Genomic DNA, 19369 nt, shown 5'->3' with positions numbered 1-19369 from the left:
CAATGGATCCACTTGTTCTGCTCCTCACACTGTCTCTGGTGAGTCTTCTCACCACCCCTACACCTCTGGCCTGTACCCCAGTTCTTGTATTGTATGCATAAATAAATACAGTTTTTTTTAAAAAAATATATTTGGTGTCTGCCTGGCTTAGAATGTGTTCTGTTGTTGAGGGTCTGATACCACTAGAGAAGACATGTCTGCATGAAGTGAAGTCAGATGTCAGGACAGACATCTCTCCACCCCCAGAGCTTCTCTACACCATCTCATCAAATTTGTTCAGTGACTTTACAAAGCATGTAAATTACATATTATAAATTACATTTATGAGTGGGGAAAGTAGGATTCATTCATGAATAGCAACATCTGACATTGTTTTATAAGAATTAATCGTCAGCAAATTTGATGTAAGTTAACAAGCCCATTGTCTCATGGGAACTCACTGCTCCTTGGTTCAGTGCAAGACAATCATGGAGCAGAGACACTGTCAAGATGTACAGACTGCATCTTTGGATTCTTCCGGACGTGGACTGTCATTTCACCTCCACCATTTCCTGTGTAAACAGATTTCAGTCTGAGTTGTGTCAACTCTCCAAGCCTCAATTTCCTTGTGGATTTATGCTTTTCACTGCACATACATGTCCATAAATGTTATGTTGGTGTGTCTAGTGTATTTATGCATTTTGATTTCTTATATATTTATGAAAGTATATTGTGTCTGCATAAATGAAAAAATGCACATCCCAAGGGTACAGCTCCATGCATTTCCTAACTGGAACAGACTCAAAAGCCACCCCCTTGATCTTTAAAGTGAACATTCCTGGCACCCATAAATACCACTTCATGTACTATGAACAGTACATTTTATTGTTTACATCATGTTGCAAACTTACTCTTTTCAACCTAAATCATGGTTTTGTGCTGTGAACTGCTCAAATTTCATTTAAATTGAGAAAAAAATTTATGGAACAACCTTAACATTTTATCACTTAATACAATATGATAATATACAGAGAAGGTGGAATAGAGAAGAAAGGGCAGAGAGAGAAGAAGGATAACCCAAGTCATGTTTCCCACTGCCTGACACAGTGGATCATTTTGATTAAACTAAGGATTGACCTGATCTGCTATTGCCTTCACCTGGGTGACTGCAACCCTTTACTTTGTTTGTGGACTTGGTAGAGAAAGTCTGGAATGCCTACTCATTGAGTCTTCTCCAGAAGGCCATTTCAGTTCTTGTGAACGCTGGGACAGGGATCCATTTTCTATTTTTTGATTCAGTGTTTCTGGTAGCACTCCCTGTATGTGACAAACACAAATCCATGCAGACATTCCTCTCTAAGCCATGTCTTCTAATGTAGAGAAACTGAACATTTTAGTATTTACCTTCTATCCCATGATAATCTCTTGGTTTCTGGGATTCTTATTCTCATAAAGTACTTCCCTCTCTGTTCACTTATTTCAACAAAATTTAAATCTTTCATCATTTGACCATGTCTTCTGGCGGTGTGTGGTATTTGGATTTTGAAATGTTGAGAGAAAACTCAGTTAAAAAATAAATAAATACTCCACTGCCTCTCTAACTGGATTTGTGTAATTGTGTCAGACAAAATTGAGTGTATTTATAAGTGCACAGTGTAGTATCTGTGTTGAGAGATGGTTTCCACAAATGGTACAAATAAGGCTTGTCCTCTTATATTCTGATAAATGAGAACTTAGCTGAACCAGATGTCTGAGAATTCAGCACCTCCTACTTCACTGCAAGGAACTGGAATAGAGAAGATGTCGGTGTATGTGAGAAGGTCTTATCTGAAAGTCACAGAGATATGATCTAGTTTTGTGCACCAAGAAGACTTCAAGCAATGAATCCCCATAGAGATGAACATACATAGTATTGAATGTGCACTTGCTAATAAGTACTCTCCACTGAAAGCTTTCAGGAATCTTTGAAGAAATGGATGGAATGGTCAAAATAAGTCGACCTTGAGTTAGAAATCAAAGAATGATGAAGACACGTTGCATAAGTCTGCTCAATTCCCAAAGACTTGGAAAAAACATGTATGTGTGTGCATCTTCATAAATGCATGGATGGAGAGATGGATGGATTATACAGATGGATGGATAGATAACATAGATAGAACAAAATGTGAATTATTAGTGAATTTGACCAAAGAGTGTGTGACAATTTTTTCAATGATTTGAGAATATGAAATTATTTCAAAATAGAAAGTTAAATATGAATGCAAAGAGGAAGAGTGACAGAGTCAGAGTCACATGGCTGAAAGGTAGCGAAATAGGGACTAGAACTGAGAGGTTACACCTCAGATTCCCAGGCTTGCTCCTTGCTCAAATTAAAGGGGTAGATCAAATCTGACATCTGTTTCCGTATTTGTCTTACTTTCATTCTCCAATAGCTCTTAGATCAGTCTTAACTCATATCTTTACCACTTTAAGAAATCAAAACATTGAACCTTGATGCAAACCTTCTTGCATCATGAAAATCATTGATCCAAAAGTAGAGGATTATGGGTGCTTTGGTGGGAGAACTCAGGTGACCACACTTGAGGGGAGAAATTCTATATTGTGAACAAAATAATAATGATGTAAAATAATGATAGTAATATATATTTCAAAAATATAATCATGCAGATTAAAACTCACGGAAAGAGGTGAGTTACTCAGTGATGCTGGATTTCTCCAGCGTAATAAGTATACTCGAGATATTCATGTTATTATTAAACTTTCTGTGACTTCGTCTCTTATCAAAAAAAGAAAAATAAGAAGTAAAGAAAACATCATGGCAAATTGGAGGTGGGAGGGTGAGGTGCTTGGTGGATGGATGTTGTGGTTCAGTGTTAACATTTGCTTGTTCTGTTCATTTCCTAAAATGTCCTGCTGCAGTGACTTGTAAGTGAAAAGTTAGATTTTTGCAGAGTGACTTTCCAACAATGAAGAGTGTCTTATTGAAAAATAACTAAATGAATAATAAAGTCACTTTCTAAATATTAAATAAAAATACTTACTGATAAATATCCTATTGTGCACAAGTGGTTGTGTATGGTTCACACTCCTGAGGCATATCTGATTTAAGCTTCCTCCCACCCCTCATTCATCACATGCCTCTGGGAAAGTTGACCATGAAGCCACTTCCTCATCTTCATAATGGAAATAATGAGAACTGCTTTCAAGAGTTCTTTTAAAGGCCCTTGAATTACTTATGTACGTAAATAACTTGGCAGAATCATGGACAGATCAAGGGTTTTAAAACCTGATACTATTTCTCATATAATAAATAGACACTATCAGGTTCAAGCTGATGGAGGTGAGTCTTAAAGACAAGCCTTGGTGAATTATTCAGATAGACATTTATAATTAGAACACTCTGGGAAACGCTGTGCTTAGCAGAACTGCCAGATGCGGCAGGGTCTGAGAGCCAGACACCATAGTCCGCTCATCCATCATCACATATCATCATCATGAACCAGCATCAAGCCAAGAGGAGGGGGATATGGGGGACCACTGTACATTTGCATATCCTGAGAAGTTACTATTTCAAATACTGGATTCATAAATGGAACATCAGTAGGGCAAACACATTTTAATTTTAACATTTTCTATCTTTCTTTTCACTCCTCACATCTTTTGCTGGATGTTCGTTGTCCTGAGCACCCAATGCACTGGGTTTCCATAGCCATCGTCTTCCCGCTGAGGTTCCCTTAGGTATAGAGGGATTCGGACACTTCCTCTCAGGTATTCAGGCGAGGCTGGTACAAGAAAATGAATGTCCCTCTTTTTTTTTTTTTTTTAGATTTATTTATTTATTCATTCTGAACTGGGGTACAGGCCAGAGTTGTAGGGGGTGAGAGGATTTCCCCAGAGACAGAGTGGGGGACAGAACAGGCAGGTGGACTGAAGTGCACTGCTGAGGGGAGCAGCTAGTGGTTGAGGAGAGGACTACTATGCCATGTGGGTCAGCTCCCTGACTGGGGATCAAACTCATGCTGCAGTGGCTGCAATAGCTTCATAGTGCTGTATCCATTGCATTACCAGGGAGTATCTGAATGTCCTTTTTAACTTCATTGTTGATTGGTCTGAATTCTCATTTCAGTCACCCATATGTCACTGTTTGTGGAAGGCAGATCCATCCCCCATCCTAAATCAATCATGCTACACTTCGCCAAGGTGAAAAATTCTCCATGGCATAAAGCAAGAGGGGAATGTTCCTTAATGACTAATCCAGTTTTCATAAAATGCATAAGGCACTCTTGGCTTTCCCTAGCTTATCTTGAAAAGGAAGCATGTCATGCATTTGGAGCATTGTTGGGATATTTCAAATTATACATGATTGATAAAAATGATAGACTGATGGAAGTTACCTGACAGCACAAATATTTAAGAACATGTGGACCATAATGCCACTCATGTTGCCAACCCTGACCATTTAAGAGAAAAAAATATTTTTTCCCTATAGAGATCAGTTATACTATTTGCTTAGTTCCTTTCACTGGAGCTTCAAGTGCTATACTTCTCACAAAAATTGGCAACCTAGGAAAGGTCCACTTCTGTGTTTTACCTTTGATGCTACTTCAGCACATCACACAATTGTCATCCCCAAATCTGACTTGTCACTCTAACTTTACCAATGAAAGGAGTAGACCAGTTGTTTATACATATAATTTTAGGTTGGGCTAAGTGACTGTGTTAAATGAAGTAGAACAGAATAAACTCTAAATCCCTTGAGAGAATGGCCTTGCTTTCCTCTAGAGCAGGCTCACCAACAGACTGTTCACTGAGTGAATAAATGAATGGCTGCATTACCAATATAGCAGTGTGCCTAGGTCCCCATCACATGGCCCAGCTCTATGGAGTATAACTAAACTTTCTTTATATTCCTCCAGTTCAGTTTTATTTGGCTTACAATGAGATCGGTTCACTTTTAGTTAACTCCTTAGTGGCCCCTGTTCATTCTCACTGCAGATGTCTTATTTGTGCTAAGTAAGTATTATTGACCTATTGTTTTACTTTCGGTGGCCAGATGGGTGCTGGAAAAAGTACAAGGTATTCATCTCTTATGGCTACATCAGTTCTTAATTCAAAATTCTTCAAGATCATTTGAAAGTAACTGCCACTAGAACCCACTGCCAATATTAGATACAACCTCAATTCAAACCAAACTAGGTGAAGGGTGGAAATGATTCAGGGGACAAATTAGGCAGCTTTCCTAAAATAACCAGGAGTAATTTTTTTTTGTAGTTTTCTAAGTGAGTCACCATAGACTAGTGAGAACAACATGGATTTCTCAGATTATGAATCTTAAAGACTGTGTGAACCTTCGCGTATTTCTAAATCTTTCCAAAACTCAGTTTCCTCAACTGTAAAATGGGGATAAACAGTAAAACCCCACCAAACGCCAGGATCTGAACATGGCATCTGTTCATAAAGGTTGTAGTCACACTTAATGAGATGAAGGGTCAATTTCCTTTACTAAAGCTCACCTAACTTTCCAATCATGCTTCACATCATCGTACAAGTTTGCGAGGACAATTCAAAATGCCTACAAGGGGTCTGCATTTGTGGTTCTCGAGAAAAAGTTAGTGTCAGTAGCACTGTCACTGTTAAATTTGGCATTAGCTAATATAAGATTATTGTTTCAGCTTAATAATTTTAATATGCTAGTTTTATTAATCAGGAGAGTGTGAGGTAAAAGAGAAGATGTAATCAAGACCCAGACCTGATGCTGAAAAGTGAGTATCAGAAGTACACTTTATTATTTTGCATTTTCAAATCAAATGTAAGCTTCCTTTGACTCTCACTTCTTCAGTTCCCTTTTCTGCCCTTTGGAAGCCATTAATCTCCTATTTTCAGATTGATTAAAAAGCGAGCCACAATGCCCGTGTCTGCCCTCATTCCTCAGCTGAAGTGATTTCAGTTTCCTCTAAAATATTAGATTTCCCCTCACTCGTATTTACTATGCACAGATGCAGAAGGAGAATTACTCAAGTTTTGCAATAAAAATAAGCTTGGCTCTGTGAGCACCTGCTTTCCGCCGTTTAATAATGCTGAGCTCCCTTCTTCTATGTGCTTCTGTTTACTCTTCTGCAAATTATTTTTGTTCTCAGTTGACAAAGATAAATGATGGGATTAATATATATTGAAGAAGTCTCTGTGAACAGTGTGCCAGCCCAGAGGAAGGGTGGGCATTATTTCCCTCAGGTAAGGCAACACAGCAAACTGGATTAAGAGTAATTTGCTGTGGGGCTTATAGATGATCACGATCCATTAGTGGAACACCATTTATGAAAATTGCTTTTTCTTAAATAAAAATTAGAATGACTTTCATTACCTTGTCAGGACTGAGCCAAGCCAAATGCATTTCCCCCCAAGGGAAAACAAAACACCAAAGACAAGGTTTAGATTTTTTGAATGAACCTCCAAGCAAACTCCAAACTGTTGAAAGTAACAGTGGAAAAAAAATGTGCAGTGAAGAGATTTCATTTATAAAGTATGAAGATTAGATAATTAATAATGTACCAAAAAAGTATTATTAAGAACAATGAATAAAATGAGTTCAGTGCTGTATATTTTGATGATTGTTGGTATAGTTGCATAAATCTAAATGAGTTACATGAAAATTTTGAAAGTGGTATTGAAACTTCCAAGGTCATGGTGTTTCTCTTAATTTTTAAATTTTTGATTGATGCAATGTTGGCATACATCAATGTCTGTATTTTGGAATTATAGGATTCCCTCCACCCTCACACCATTGCAGGTGTTATCAGAGTGCTCCCACCACCAGAACCCCCAGATCCACCACTTTCCATTGGTTTCCTTCCCCTTTGTTCTTGCCCTTTCCCTTCCTTAAGGGTTTGTTTTCCAGTCTGGCTTTACCTGACATTTATTTGGTTTCTCTATATCCTTTATATAATTGACACCATTTGGGTATTTTTCATTTTCCTTCTGACTATTTCACTTAAATTACAGAAAATTTTTGAGTAATAAAAGTAATATTCATCAACCAACTGGTTCAAAATTTATCTAAGCTGCTCCCTTTCCTGGCATCTCTAGCATTAAGCTCAACAACTCACACAGTGGCTATGATGCATAAGAAGCCCTTGCTTATATTCCTGGGCAGTTCTATGATAGAACGTTTTCCTTTGTTAAGCATGTAATTGTTTATTGTTGTGCTTAAAATAAATGTTAAGACTGTCTAAGATTTGGATAGGATTTTTTAAATGAATTCAAAGCGATAATTAAAGTTGTCAAGCATGCACCTTATTTATGCCTGTTAGAAATAATCTGTTGACCTTTCTTGTTTTGGTGCTTCCATAAAATAACTTCATTATTATATTTTCCAATTATTTATTGGGATTCTATGAGGCCAACATCTCAAACTGAAATAAATTTATTAGGGACAGGCTGCCTGCACTATGCTCACACTACCAGAGTTTCACCAGGATCAAAGACAGCTGTGGATCTGATACACAATTGTGTCAGGGATGGCTGCAAAGTCATGGTTCTGCTACAGGAGAATGGGGTGTGGATCACATGCGTGATTCAGAAAAAAGAAAGGAAGACTTGTGTGTTCTGAGCATTTGGGTGAGGTCAGAACTACCACATTTCTCCCTCAAGTTAACCAACTGAGACCAGGAATTTTCTTGAGGTTAGAGAAGCTATTGGATAGATTCATTATTATAATGGAGATTCTAAAGGATCCAGGGGTCTGATAGTGTAACAAAACAAGGCTGATCAAGGGTGACACCAGTGATTCTGTTGAGTAGCTGGCCTTGTTTTTAAGAACATATGTTTGGGAATGGTAGTGGGGTCTTCTCCTGGAAGGTCTTACTCAATCCTTGAACATATAAACCCCCAGACCACCAGAGTGGCCCTGACATACTTTGACGAAGTCACCCAAAAGGGGGTCCTGTGTAGGTGGATTATGCAATTCAAAAACTCAAAATAATTTGACTTTATTTTTTTTTTAATTTTTCTGATATTCAAGTGGACAAAACCTTGCTTGGGTCCAACATAGATTCCAGTAGCCCTAAACATAATCAGTTCTCTCAAATCCAACATCATCTATAACTGTATTGTTCAAACTTGTCTTGGGAGATCAGATCAATGCCCAAGTGATTCAGAAAATGTTATGTCCATTAGAGGCTAACTGACTGAGCAACCAAATGTTAACCATCACAACCACACTTGTTCCTCTTCCATAGAGTTAAAAAAAACTGGTGCATTTGTACAATATCTAGGATAGATTAGAATGAAAGAAAAAAGACTTCCAGAAATATTGAGCGGTTCCACTGGTCTTTTATAAACAAGGCAAGGTCTGCAAACTTAAACAAGTTCATCGTTCTCCCAAAAAAGAAACGACAGTCTGTGGCATGCTTAACTATGAGCAGGATTGTGAACAGATTATTGTAGAGGTTCATAGTGTATATCAACTCCCTTCGCCCCCTAGAATTCTTCAGAATGTCACTCAATGGCCAACATGATCATAGAAATACGGGTTCCTTTTGAGCAACCTATGCTATTGCTACTTATTTAAATATCAGGGATACATTTCATGGTGAAAGTTGCCTCAAAGAAACCTATAGATATTGGCAGTAGGACAGAGCGATTAATCATGCCATTATCTGTAGTTGGAATTTAGATCAATCAAGGGATAAGATTTTGGAGAAATCCTGTCAAAGAAAGTCACACCAATGATCTTATGCTCACAGCATCAAACCCTGCCCTTCTGTCAATGATCATGGAAACAAGAAAAAAGCTGCCTCAGCTTCCAGGCTTTTTACATCCCAAACTGCACAAACTGTTGTGGGTCCCTCGCTGTCAGTGTGGTCTCCCACCGGTCATATAGGCAGAACCTGATGGGGCTCTTTTGAAGTGTCTATTCTCAGGTCCCATCCTAAACCTTCTTATTCAGAGCTTGTGTTTTGATTGAATTTCATACAGGTTTGTGCAGAAACATTTAAGAAGCTCCCCTCATCAGCGCCCATAATGGCTGTGCTCAGTCAACTGACCTCTACCTAGTATTCTTTCAGTGTAGAGCATACCCCTCTTCCAGGAATACACCCTGGGCCAGTTCACCCATTGTGATTTTCTTGAGAACTCTTAGCAGAGAGTTGTAATAAATAAATAAACATCAATTCTGTAGGGGTGGATTTCTTATTTTTATTATTCACTGTTCAGTGCCCAGAATTACAGTTTGTCAATAAATGTTTGGTTAATAAACCAATGATGAAGAGAAGAATGAATGGGTAAGATGTGGAAACAACCCAAATGCCAAAAATAGATGAATGGAACAAGAAGATGTGGTAAATATACACAATGGAATACCATTCAGCAATAGAAAAAAGATAAACTCATGCCTTTCTCAGCAACATGTATCGAGTTGGGAGAGATCATGCTTAGTATAATAAGCTAGAAAGAAAAAAAAATATATATATATACATATATATATATTGCATGGTTTCATTTATAGAAGGAATGTAGGGGGAACAAATAAGGGGTCAAGAAAATAATTATTATAATATGTTAAAAGTAAAAATTAACATGCAACTATAAATTAGAGATGTTCTGCAGGGCAGGAGGAGGGAGAAAGATCAACAGGGGAGGGAAGAGCACAAAGGACTATGGTGATGGTGAACAGATGAACTGGTGGTGGGAATTTTATGGGGATTTTGCCTGAGAGGAGAAAGCAAATATTGTATAAAAATGAACAATGATGTAAAAAATATATAAATCTATATTTTAAAGATTAAAATAAATAAGTTACTGTAAGTGCAAATACTTGATATGTTAGTGCTGGGTCAATGTGTATTTTAATTTTTGTACACAGTAAGGGGGCATATACTCACTCTACAAACTGACCAAGTGCATTTTTGATTGAGTGTTACATATGTAACACAACCCCTATGGCCAGGTGCAACCGCCAGGGTTCAGAGAAGGGATTCTAAACATCAGCTTGCCCTGCTGCCAAATGGCAAACTGAACCATCACTTCCCCACCCAATATCAGTGGGAGTATCCTCCACCCAAGGTAATAAAGAGATCATCTGTGTATGAACTCATAATATGCTTAGTGTGATCTACTTGACTGTAGGAACAACCCAGGTAAAACAGGCTGAGTGCCTGAGTGACAGTCATTAGCTATCACCAGTCAGTCTCTGAGATTCTACTTTGGCTCGGCACTGACAATAAGATCTCCCAACAGTATTTTGTAAATCTCCTATTAGAGAAAGATCCAGGCAAATCAGGAAACAATTTGCTTCTTATTGATAGGTTGGAAATTTCTGTGAAAATCCCTCAATTCAGGTCAAGGAGACCTTTTAAAAATTTCTTAAAGTTTTAAATATATACTTTTCTTGTTATAATATTATCTATATACTCTGATAGAGAACCCCATTCTACCCAGTTCTACCGGCAGCATATTTCTCTTTATGTGTGAACCCAAAACCTATTGTATAACTGTATGTTTGTCCATTACTGAAAAGGAGACTAAGTCAAGTATGGTTACACTGAAGATATTCTCTTATTGCATCTTTTTTTGTGTGTGATTATTCCACTTCATTCATGAATTTTTAGATAATATTTTATATTACATTATCTGTAGTATTAGGCCATATTGGTAATATATATATGTATTATAGTTAATAATTTTGGTTATATTGATAACATATAACCAATATACAAGATAACTGCATTGTTATTTTGAAGGCTAGTAATATCTCACAACATTTACAATTTTATTAAAGTGTCTATACCTCTGCTGCAATTCTACTGAATGTTGTGACTGCACTGAAATGGTATTGAAGTTGACATGACTGGGAAGGTAGAAAAGTACTGAATTGTGAGCAAAGATCTTCTGGCAATTCTCGTCTCCACTATCATCACCTTAGGACTTTATAGCAAGCAACCTCGGTTTCATGGGCTTTCATCTTCTCATCCATGGAATGATGGGGTGGACTAGTCATGCAGCTTGCAAAACTAGGGATCATCAGAATAGCCTGGGTATGATCTACACACACTGCAGACTAAAATGCCCACTGCAGGGAACTGAATTTAGTAGGTCTGCAGGATGTCCAGCTGGACAAGATGTGATTTTAAGATACCTGAAACTAAGAGTTTAAGAAATTTAGGATGAGGTGAGTATCAAGGACAATGTTGTAGAATATTACTGTTATATTTATAATATATGTATTTATATTTATATACATATATATTATGTGTTTATATATATATATATATATATAATAAAATTGTGCTATTTTCAAGAACATGGATAAATGTAGAGGGTATCATGCTAAACAAAATGGAAAAAGACAACTATCATATGATTTGACTTATGTAGTGAAGGTAAGAAAATAAGTCAAGTGAATGAACAAAACAAAAACAAAAATTTCAGGCTCTAAGAGTATAATAATGATTACAAGAAAGGAAGAGGAAAGACAGGTTGGGTAAATTGGGCAAAAGGTGTTAATTTCATGGTGAATGATGGATACTAGAGTTTTGATGATGAGCATAGCCTAGAATATACAGATATATTATACCTAATATATTTATGCATAGTTATTTATTATATGTTTGTATATAAGATTGTATAATTGAAACCTACATAATTTTATAAACCAATGCTATTTAAATAAAAGAAAGAGAAACTGCGTGGGGGGAGTGGTATAGGTAAGCTAATTAAAATCTTTTTTTTTTTTTAAATCTGTAGGTTGCAATGAATTGAGGCTCAATTGCGCTTGTTGGAATCTGCACTAAATATGATTGAAAGATATGTTCAGCTAATGGTTCAAGAAATGTTGGGAGAGGATGAAAATCAGATCACGTAGTAGGCAAGCTTGATTTAGACTGGGCTTTAAACATCAGCAATATCTTGATAGGTCAGGATTCATTTTAATTTGCCTGACTGACCTTAACATCAGCCATGAGCTCCAAGAGTATGGAGAACTGAACTAACCTCACTGGAGTCCCACAACCAGAACTCTGTGTATGGGGAGGTGTGTTCTTGTACCACTGAGCTTTGAAATTTGAGACAAATATATCTGACACACATGAAAACTTTTTAGGGTTCTGAATCTGCTGAAGGGCTTTGAAAGGAAACAAGGGTAACAGTAAATAAACACCTCATATCAGGATCCTTCTGTGCTCTTCTTTCTGCTGCTATTGACATCCAGGGCTACCCAGGCTCATGTGTGGCCTTCTGTCCATCAAGCTCCTCAGCCACATGCTAGAACCAAGGTTCTTGGTTATCAGAGTAGACCATGGAAGTTGGCACCCACCATGTAGTTAATGTTTTCTACACACAGTCACGTGCTGCTGGGAGTTGTGATGTTCATATTTCCAAAATGTGAACATTTGATTATATTTTGGGAATGATAAATGAGAAAAAAATTAGCTTCAATTTCTTTCCATTCAAGCCATCCTAAAGAATGTGGCAAAGTGTATCTTCCCAACCTACTACCTCATTGCCTTTTTGCTGGGTCCCTATCACCTACAGGCAACATCAGAACTCCTGGTCTAATGTCTACTTCCTTCATCTGAGCCTCAAAAATGGGTTGTAACGTCATAGTAACACATTTCACTAACTTTGGAACTGCTCCAACTGCTCTATTAATTACTCTCTAAATTATTTCCCAGGTCCTCTGGCTTTGCCTCCTACCATGCTCAGGATTTAGAAAATAAAGCTTTCCAGGCAGCATTTCTCAGTCCTGCCTATTTTGATGTCCCGTAAGTGGCCTGCTCTTAACTACAAAATCCTATATCAGTTCCTGCCCTTTGTCTTTGTATTAGCTCGACCATTCAATCATCCTAGCTCTTTCTCCTGACTCATCCCTACTAAGACCCATTTTATAGGCACCCAACATACATCACATATGAAGTCATCTTGACTTTGTGTCTATTTGTGTAGTTTTTTGCCTTGCCTTAATGAAATGTAGTCTCCTTGGCACCCAGAAATTCCTGTCTCGTTAGTGGCTGCCATTAAGACAGAACAAGCACTTAATAGAGTTCCAATCAAAATGAGTGCAATGAACTAACATGAGAATTAACAGTAATGGCTGTCTGGGCCATGGCAAACCTGCTAAACTTTCTTTCCCAGACCACACCACTATGAGCCGACAGTCCAACCCTTATTCTATTTCCCTTCACCATCAGGACTAATATCTGTCCCTCACCAGCTCAGATGAGCCTCTTTTTCAGTAGTTAGAAGGTGTTTTGAGACATGGATTCTTGGGCATTCACTTTATTAGTGGACAGCAAATACTCAGGAGATGGAAATGACACCTCTTTCCTGTGGTCTAGGGGGCCAGGCTTCCTGTTTGTGGGCTAAAAAACATGCTCCATCTTTGCCCAGAGTTAGGATGGATTATTTTGAAAACAAAAAACAAGCTATTATATTTTCAATAAAATTAACTGAGAAAACTTTATACATTAATCTGAAAAACAAATAATAATTAAAGGCAAAGATTAAAAAACTGTGATGTATGGGTGGAACCCGTTAGTCACCTGCTTTCTTATGATTGGGGAGCTAGCAATGGCTTTTATGGTTTTAAATGGTAGCACTTTATATATTTTTTAAGATTTATTTATTTAAGCATACAGAACTGGGGCACAGGCCAGAGGTGCAAGGGTGGTGAGAAGATTCACCAGGACAAGGTAGGAAACAGAACAGGCAGATTGATGAAGGAAACAGCAGGCAAAGCAGAAGAGATCTGCTATACTATGTGGGTCACCTCCTTGGCTGGGGATCGAACTTGGGGATTGAATTTGTGCTTCCAACTCAGGTGGAAGTGGCTACAGCTGGTTTAGCAAGGCTGTGCTTTAACCCATTGTGCCACCAGGGAGGGCCGTTACATGGTAACACTTTAAATGGTCATTTTAACCCCTACCTAATATTCTTGAATCTTCCCTCTAGAATTTAGAAGCCTAAAATATTTATTCTCGTGTTCTTTAGTGAAATTTTACTAGCCCCTGACTTAGAACAAACTATCTTCTAAAGTGAAAATGTATGTGACTTGCTTTCACCAGTAGAGAGACTGTGAGGGTTACAGGAAAGGTTCTGGTCAAGGAACAGACTCCTCACCGCAGGACATGAACAAGTTGTTGGACAAGGTCAGAAAACATGTTTGCCAGTTATTATTAACACCATGTAGAAATGCAGAATAATATGAGGAACCCGCCATGGAAGAATATATTCAATCCTATGGATTAGTGGCTGAAAATGCCAACTTGACTTTGAATTACCCACCAACATTGACATTGACCCCTTGAGATGCTGCTTTTAAGCACGATGTCAATATTATAATCCTTTTCTTGTGTGACATACATTTCTTCTTATTGGTTACATAGGCCATCCTCAGATGAGAACAGAAGATCCAACATTTCTTTCTCATCCAAAAGCACCAGGGGACTGTGGTGATGTTGCACAGGCGAATTGGGGGAGGGAATTCTACGGGGTCTACACCTGAGGGAGGGGGGAAGTAAAGATTGTATTAAAATGAACAAGGATGTAAATATATAAATAAATAAAACAAAAACAAAAGCACTATGCAGAGTGGATGTACTTAAGCGTGCCCACGTGGGGGCGCCATAAAACAATGTCTGTGTCACATGCACTTTAAAAAGTCAAAAATAAACCAAAAAACCCAATAACATCTCTATTGCAAGTTGAACCAAATATAACATGCAAGCATTATCTGTTAAAATTTGAAAATTTTGCCACCATGATAACAAAGATGGTCTTGTAATTTTGTTATTGAGAGAAAATGGAATCTTGGTGATATTTTTCTAGCCAGAGAAGGCCATCAGGAGTAGACCCCACTCAGACAAAGGGACACGAAGGGCTTATGACTGCTTGACTTAGAGAAATAGAACAGAACTGGATATTCTGGGGTTACCATTTTCACTACCTCTGTCACCAGCCCGGGGCATTTCACACACAGACTTAACCATCTGAAAACAAACAAACAAACACATTCTTTCTGGCCCTAATTTCACTGGAAGTAACATGCAAGTGATATCCTTTTGATTATAAAGCTATTCATGTCCATGGACCTCTTCCTGACCTTGGACACATTTTGTAATGATTATAATATTAATTTTTTTTGCAGAGTATTATAATTTTTATGACTTTTCACTTGCATGTCTCATAACTTACAAAAACATACATGGACTAGTATTTGATAGAAAATAACATTCAAAATTCAATGACCACTTTCATAATATCAGCACAACTTGACTGCCTTTTCCAGGGCTGAGTTTACTTTACATGTCAGTTTGCCCTCCTTTCAACAGCACAGTCTTTCTGGAATATATGAAGCATAATCCCATGATGTAAACAGATAGAGCTGAGCTCTTTGAGCCATCAATCGTTCAGTACCTAAGTTTGTAAAAACCTTTCCCTGATGCACCTGGTCTGAGCAGTTACCCAAAAGCTAAGGCGGTCTCCTCTTTGGGGTCCATGCACATTTTTCTGAAATAAAAACAAATATAGCAAACTCCATTGAAACTACACCCTGCTATTAAAGATACATCTGTTGTCATGATCTTCTATTTCTCCTCCTCAGTTTGAACAAATGTTACCAGTTTCAGGGTTTTTAGAATTATAACCAGATAATAATTTCCCAAGCCCCTCTGGATTTAGAAAACAATACTTGAGGTAAGCCATTTCTGATCTCTTGCTAATCCAAGATAATTGCTTTCTGGTTTCATGGGGAACCTGAAATTCTCAGTGCTGGATTCACTGAATGGATCTATTGGAAACGTGCTTTGGGTTTTCTGTTGTTGTTTGTTTGTTTGTTTGTTTTTTTGCCTCTATTAGCAAAATTGTTTTTAGCAGATTTTCTGTCACAAAAGACCTCTTTACTTCTGAGATTACCAACTGCCAATAAATATCAGATATACCTATTAAAAACTGTAAGATATTCTTTCATGAGTTCCCACCTGTCTTCCTTCTTCCTCCTCTCCTTCCTTTTCTCGCCTCCTTCTTCCTCTCCTTTTTCCCTTTCCTCCTCACTTCTTTCCTACCTTCCTTTCTTCCTTTTTTTCTTCCTCCCATCTCTTCATATGTGTGTGTATATGTATATACACACACATATACATGTGTGTAATTGTGTGCGTATGTGTGTGTGTGTTCAATTATTATATTCAATTATTTAACAGACTTCTGGGAAACTTCTAGACAGTGACTAGCCAGGGTAACTCCCTCTTGGTTGAAAGACTTCCAGTAGGTTTGCATGGCAAAGGTATATTCCTAGACATGACTTCTACGTTTGTAGGAGAGAAATCTGGTGTGTTGGCCTCACTGAGACCATGAGACCTTAAGTAAATCCTCAGAGTTTCAGCTATTTGGTTTGAATTCTTTAACTTCACACTTGGTAGTCAGTTCTAAGAATTTACATTAAACTTAGACTTTATAACTTTAAACCAGAAACACTGGGGAGCCAGATTTGCTAACCAGTTGACCAGAATCTAAAATATAAAACTCTGCTTGGACAACACAGCATCTCTGAGGGGCCACGTGATCTTTTTAAAAGAGCAAACCCAGAGGTTCCGGTATCTTCCCAGATATACATGGTTTCACCTTCTGGAAGGTTCTGCACACCACCATTTTGTAGGAGAATCAAGCACAAATACTCAGCAACCAGGTTGGATAAGTTCACCCTGAAGGCTTCATTTTTCCGGGTAAATTCAGATTCAGAGTACCCTCCTTCTTTTAAACCTCAGGGCATTTCCACACATTTGTATCTATAGCTGCTTGCTAGCTCCATAGGCTACATAAAGGCCCAGTGTCTCTTTGTCTCCAAGATAGCTATAAATTAGAGTTGGGCCTTTGAATATCTCTTTCATAGTAAAATTTCTTACTGAGAGGCTGGATTTCCTTTATCACCCAGTAGAAATGTAGAAATCTAGTTTTGAGGAATAATAACTGCAGCTGAGAATGTCTTCTGTGATGTTGCTCCTTTAATCGTCACAGGAAATTTGTAAGGTGGGAACTATTTGGTCCCCACTTTACAGAGAAGGACTAAACCTTGGAGATGTTAGGTAAATCTCCTTGAGTCACAGATTGGGAAGTCACAGATTAGGGTCTGCAGTAAGGTCTGTCTTGTGATCTTCAGTAATGGACTCCCATTTTAAGAAATGGCTAGAAAGGAATGGCAATCAGTGCTTGCCAGGGTTTACTAGATATTAGGCATGGTCATTGTTGAGTGTCCAGAAGCACCCAAAAGATAACCTATCGGTCTGGGAAAGCTATGATTATTACATCTGCTGTCGTGAAGGACAATGGCAGCTGACAGTAAAGTCTCAGAAGAAGGACTCAACATTCAACAATAAAATATATCTGAACAAACTTAAAGGTCTAATTGGTTTTATTAAACACATATGAATTGAGTGGTAGAAGTATCGACAAGCAGAAAGGCACTCAGAAGAGCTGTACAAAAAGGAAGAATTTCATTGACAGAAAGGGGAAGTGATATGAGAGAAGGAATTGTTGCATTCAGGAACACTTTCCTTTAGGGGATGGCAGAGTCCCTATAGGGGATAAGGTACTTCTTGGTAATAAGTGTCTATTTCATGATACAGACCTGAGCACAAGTGACCGTTTTAGGACAATTTCAATGTCAGGAAAGACATTTCTAGGTCTTTGGGCCCAAGGGATTTTTAAGGCAGGTCTTGCAAGGTAGGGATAGGTGGAATTGAGCAGTTTTTATCTTCTCAGTTATTGTTTATTAGACACAGCAAGAAAGGCAGGAAATGAACCTTGATGAGCAAGTATCAGTTCTGATAAGTCAACTACTTAGTTGACTAAGACTCATTTTCCAGAGTAGAAATTTTGGCTGCCTGGAGCATGCAGGTGAGTTATTTTTGTCTGTTCTCAATATTGTTTAACAGGGCAAATTGGTTTCAGGTCTCAAGCAGTACAAACAGAATGGTGACTACAAACAGGTATTTTCTTGCTCTCAAGAAGTTGTGTCCTCCCTGAGTGAACCATTATCCTGTGGGACAGCTGAGACAATAAAGACCCACGGTTGTGATGAGTGATATTCCAGTTCACCGGTGGAGGAAAGCATCTGGACATCTTGAGCTCCCAGCTTCGGAAAATTGGAACTCAGTGGGAGCATGCTTGCAATTCAGAGAGAGAAATGCACCCTGGAGGGATTTACTCAGTGATGAGTCTGAAAAAATACTCTACTGTGTTATAACCTGATGATGATGATGATGATGATGATGATGATGATGATGTGTGTGTGTGTGTGTGTGTGTGTTTAAAGCTATGATAAATAATCCTTTAAATTATCTATAGAATATATTTTGGGGGTGGGGAGCTAGGTAGGATCTATTGAACAATAAAGAACACTTATCAAATGGTATCAGATTAGAGTTCCCATGTCCAGTAACTAACCCTATACCTTCAGTACTCAGGCATCAGCCCTGAGTGATCTTCCTGCTCATGTATCTCAACCACTAAAATTGTTTTATGGTAGAAAATATTACAAATGGAGCTGAAATTGAGCTGTTAATAAAAGCAATGAGAAATATGCTAAAAAGTGCAATTGAGGCGCTCCCTGGTGGCACAGAGGGTTAAAGCACAGCACTGAGAAGCTAAAGCCACTTCCACATGAGTTCGATTCCTACCTGCCCCGGAGGTGACCACATGGCGCGGCAGACCTCTCTTGACCCGCTTGCTGCTCCCCTCAGCAGTGTAGTTCGTCAATTTGCCTGTTCTGCTCCCCAGTCTGTCTCCGGTGAATCCTCTCACCCTCCGCATCTCTGGCCTATACCCCAGTTCTGTATGAATAAATAAATAAATCTTTTTTAAAAAATGCAATTGAAAATGGAGTGGTTTTTGTTAAACAGAAATGTGATTTTTATCATTGAAATGGTGTTATTTCTACTCTTTTTCCCCACATTTTGGCTTTGAACGTTTTACTTTTTTAAGTCTTTAAGGCAGCCATAGTTGACTATTCCTGACCTGAAATGGTCTTGGTCACCAGAGGGCGTGTTAGACCAGCACATTGGCATCCTGGTGGCCAATTGAGTAGAGCGATGCACCACTAGGGAGGTAGTGAAGGATGGGCTGGGTGCCTTTCTAGATGAATGAAGAGGAAAATATAAATGGAGGTGAGCCTGTTTAGGTGCAGCACAGATAATGATAAAGGGAACTCTGAGGACCTTTTTGGTCAATGCCATCTGACTGCTGGTTGCTTCCTCTCTCTTATCCTGTACAGTTTTGTGGCAGAGACCAGGAGCAGAACATTCCCCCAAAATTTTAGAAGGGGGCATTGGCTCTCCACATCCCTCTACTACCAAAAGGGGGCGATAATTTAAAAGGAATTCGTACTCAGGGGTCGCTGCTGTCCACT

Source organism: Condylura cristata, unplaced genomic scaffold (assembly GCF_000260355.1).
Source record: "Condylura cristata isolate star-nosed mole 26May11 unplaced genomic scaffold, ConCri1.0 scaffold00022, whole genome shotgun sequence".
In the NCBI taxonomy this organism is placed as follows: Eukaryota; Metazoa; Chordata; class Mammalia; order Eulipotyphla; family Talpidae; genus Condylura; species Condylura cristata.
The sequence above is the reverse complement of the archived record's forward strand: the minus strand, read 5'-3'. Positions refer to the sequence as shown.